At 39.6% G+C, this 4810-nt stretch overlaps 1 pseudogene; it reads right to left on the reverse strand.

The window, feature by feature from the left end:
• Window positions 1–2047: 2047 nt before the first annotated feature.
• On the reverse strand, window positions 2048–2520 carry LOC114612225 (annotated as a pseudogene).
• Between the last annotated feature and the right edge of the window lie 2290 nt (window positions 2521–4810).

Below are 4810 nucleotides of genomic sequence, written 5' to 3' on the forward strand. Positions count from 1 at the left end.
GTATTATCCTAGCCCACAACCCACTATAGCAAGTGCCTACTTGTTTACCTCACTCTCTGTCCCGGTACAACTGACCACCTCCATGTCCCACTGACAAATTCTCCCTGAACGATCCTTCCCGGGGAGACCCTCTCTCATCCCTGAAGTTCTGCCTTCCCTTTCCTGCCTAGCTATTGACTGTCATATCTTTATTAAGTCAATCAATGAGTGAGAGAAAAAGAGTTTTTCCAAAATATTGAGGCCAGTGATGGGCCAATAGGAATATAATACTAAAGTCTGGCCAGTGCTCAGCTCTCTGCTGGTACAGAAATCAGTATTTGAATATATAGAGAGAACTTTCACACAATGTACAAAATGTTTACTCTAACATAGCTTAGCAAGGCTTTTGATTGATTGCCGTCTTCCTTTGATGATCCGAATCACATATCATATTTACATTACAATTCATAACTGTAGCAAAATTACAGTCATAAAGTAGCAGCAAAATACTTTTATGGATGAAATCACCACAACACGGGGAACTGCATCAAAGGGTTGCAGCATTAGGAAGGTTGAGAACTACCGCAATAGACTGTATGAGCTCAGTTCACTGCAGTGAAGGTGTTCTCCAGAGGAAGAAGTGATGCTTCAAACGTCTACAAGTCTACAGCCACATCAGCAACATCTTTTCCTCTTTGGTTCAATTCAGTGGGAGGAATACAAGCTCAACAAGAAGAAGAAACCTTATTAAACTATCTATAAGTCTCAGTCCACATCAGAGGTCAGCTCTACAGTGTCCAGTGAATGCCCTTAGTGTCTATGTCAGTTCATAGTTCAGCAAAAGTCAGAAGATCATCATATCATCAGGTTCCTGTGGCATGTTCAAGCAGAAAAGTTACATTACAACAAAAAGTACATCTTGCAAGATCTTTCTCAAATAGTCTTTAACATAAAAATGTTAAATTTGATCTCAAGTGTTTACCAAAGCCTTCAAAGCATTTCAGACAAGGTGACACAATAGCAGAAGAAATAAGATGGAATTAAAGTAACCCTACTTGTTACCTCCCAAAAGGACAGAACCTGATAAGAGCCATCATGAGGGGGCAGACCAAAAAAGTCCCATTAATATGAAAAGCTAAAAAAAAGTCTGAACCCAATAAACAGTGTAGCCAGCTATACTGTTAAATTACTAGTGATACTAGGAATTAAATCAAACAATAGATCCTCACCCTTATGGCTGTGGAATGTGCCCATTGTCACTGAAAAATCGTTCAGACAGGCATAAATCAAAGTTGCCCATTTCTTCTAATGCAATGTCATGAGGGCCCATCACCATCTTAATTTTTTTTTTAATGTTTTGATACCGGACACAGGAATGAGAGTTCAATACTGCATGTGTTGTCTAAAATACCACTTTCAACTTCTTATGTAGCTTTGGTGCCTTTGGCATCTGGTACATTGCCTGCAAGGAGAGCATTTTTTAAAAAAAAAATTTTTTTTGTAGCTTCTTATTGCTTTGACTGGAAGCAGCAGAGCATCATTAGCACTGGATTCTACTGGACAAGTCCAGGTTTAAGGGGAAATGCTATCAGATTCAACCTGTCAATGGACTGTAGACCAAAGCTGCTGTGGTACCTCTAAGTCCACCCAACATAATCAAAGCACATTGCAAAGAATAGTGGCTAGGGTTGGAGGGATGGATCAGTGACTGTCTTTCCAGAATACACAGGTTCAAAACCTAACACTCAGATGGAAGAACACAACTGTTTGTGACTCCAGTTCAAGGGATATGACGCCCATTACTGGCCTCAGTGGACACTGCGTGGTACACAGACATACATTCATCCATGCAAACACTAACATGCATAAAAGTAAATAAAATAACTTTTTAAAGAAAAAAATCAGTAGTGCCTAGAAGGATGAGTTGTCTGTGAGCAAATCTGATGCCTGATTCACATTAGTGAGGCATAAATTATATATGACAATCTGCCTTACTAGATACAATTACTTTCTTAACACTTTGAAGTCCGAGTCGTTGATTGATTGATGATTGATTATTGATTGTACATTAGGCCATGAGTTCATATGGATGGGCTCCAGTAGCTCAGTCTCCTTTCCATTAGTCCTCACAAAGTATGTCTCTCTGTGTGGCACAGGCTGGTACCTCAGCTGAATCTAGGTGCCCTTCTTTTTGACTTCCGTTTTCTTTTGAGCCTTCTCCTTCATCTGCTTCAGGAAGCTGTCTCTGCTCTTCAAGTGCTCAATCTGCACATTGATTCTCATGGCCAGAATCTTGCTCTTTACTTGCTTGTTTACAATAATTCCTACCCAATGTTGGGTGACATTGGAGACTCTTCTGGTTTTGCCATGATAACACTTATGGGGCATTCCATTTTGAACAGTGCCCAAACCCTTGATGTCTACAGTATCATCTTTCTTTTAGATTCACATGTATGTGGCCAAAGGAACAGCTCCATGTTTCCTAAAACACCTAGAGAACATACACCAAGTGCCCTTCCTCTTTCCCTTTGTGTTGGTCATTTTGGTGAGATGGCTGCTATAGCCAAAAAACTACAGTGACATTTTAAAACATATATTTTATGGCTTTCTTTGGCATATCTTAAAAGCAATAAATAACATTTTCCTGAAGCATGGATGGGACAGGCATAGGATGAATCATCCTGTCCTGTGAATTAAAGGGCCAAGATTCATTTGCCTAATAATCCCACCGGTATTCTCTCCTCCCAAACACTATCCTAGAATCCAGCAATCAACAAGGATTATCCCTGGTCATGCCACGCATATTGTGAGGGTTACTTCCACTGCTGATTAAAAGGAGTAAAATATTGTCGTTCCTCCCTCCCAATAAACAGCTTGTTGAAAGTACAGAGAAGTAGGTGAGAGAAGAACTTTATTAGCTGTCCATGTGCTGTGTGTAAATACCAGGCAGAAATACCTTTAAGGAGAAACTCTTTTCATGGGTCCATCAGAGCACTGAGGGTGAGCCTTCTGCTCTTTTACCACCTCCAAAAAGACACCCCATTATGAATCTATTGAGGATTAATGAAGTCATTGAGCCATCATGGACACACCCCTAAGATGTGCTGTTTATTAATCCAAATCAATCCTAGGATCAGAATTAGCCATACCTGATTATAGTAGCATTTGTTCCCTGAAGCTTATGATTTCTAAGGGAGAGTGGCAGCAATATCAGTAAGTTTTTCCTAGATGTGACCCAAGTTTCACTCATATTCCAAAACATCCATGGACTGTGCTCAGAGTAATAGCTTTAATGCAAATCACCATGACTAACACTCGTGAACTGTCTCTGACCAGAGATAACCCGTTCTCTGGGTAAAGTCTGAAGCATCCAAGTCTTGATGCTCTTGGGAGCAGATCTGAAACATCAGTAGGCAAGATATCATATAGAATAGATTCCAGTTTCTTTATTCTTTATGTGGGACACCACTGGAATGTCTGTCACACAGCTTCCCAAAGATGCTCTGAAATACTGATCCCTAGAATTCTCTGTTGATCCTCTCTCTGACCATGCCACACTTCCTCTTCTTCACAGTATGTTCTGAGACCACCTGTTGATACATGTTGAATCTTAAATGTCTTGCAAAGGTTGTGTGTTAAAGGCTCAATACCTAGTTTGGAACTATTGAGAAGTGGTGGAGCTTTTAGGTGAATGAGCATAGTGGGGAGATTTTGGCTTACTGGGGATGTCCTTGACGGCCCCTCTATCCCTCTTTTTGTTTTCTGGTTGCCATGAGATCATCAATTACAGTATCACATGCTCCCATCATGATACAATGTTTCATCATAGGAAAGCAATGGGTCTAGCTGGCCAGAGGCCTGGCATGTTCAAACCTGAGCTTAATGAAACCTTTTCTTTTTATTTGTCTCAAGTATGTTCTAAGCTTAATGGAATGCAGACCAACACACAGGTCAATAGACCAAATGAATCTGTTACACTTGAAATTATAGATAGAACACAATCTTTTCTCTACCTCATCCTTTTTTTTTTCACCATCAGAAACTATTTCATTTTCTGACCAGTGTTAGCAAATTTGTATTCCATTCAGTAAGATGAACAGATCATTCTATTCACCTATTTTCAGAAGATTGGAAAATCAGAAGATAATTTCACAGAATTTTATTGTCTGATATATGGAGGCCAAGCATGTCAGCAAAACAATCAGTAGCCCCTTTTTGTGATCAACCCTGATCCAGAGGTGGAAGATGGCTGTTCCTTACAATGCATTTTCAGCCTGTGACAAATGGCATGGCCATTATCTTGGCTAAAATGTTTCACATCCTTCACTACCTATTTCTTGGCTCAGAAACTTTAATTAACCAGTTTGAGTTCATTTTGAATCAGCTCTATCTAGAAATAATGAACCTGTACAGTTGAAAATGTCACACATAAGTATGCCTCTGACCTCTTACATTTCCCCTACAGAGCTTCTGTCCCAAATAATTTTGGAAATGGCTTTCATATTTCTTCCATTTATAGCAAAGCATGACCAAAAACAAACTAGTAAATCTAAGTAAGACACTATTTTTCTCTTTAAGTCACAGTGATGCAGTGCAGTCATATAAGCAAGCACTAAGATTTATAGTCAATTTAGCCTTTGCGCCCAGTTTCTGGTTGTGTTTATGCTAGCTTAGTCTCCATCAAAATGATGTCCTAATTAAATCTCAAAAATAGGTAGTTGCCTCTGCTCTACCAATGACATCATTTTACCACTGCTATGCATCTATTATACTTGAAATTCTCTAATTCTCTCTCTCTCTCTCTCTCTCTCTCTCTCTCTCTCTCTCTCTC

Source organism: Grammomys surdaster, unplaced genomic scaffold (assembly GCF_004785775.1).
Source record: "Grammomys surdaster isolate TR1022 unplaced genomic scaffold, NIH_TR_1.0 129, whole genome shotgun sequence".
Classification (NCBI taxonomy): domain Eukaryota; kingdom Metazoa; phylum Chordata; class Mammalia; order Rodentia; family Muridae; genus Grammomys; species Grammomys surdaster.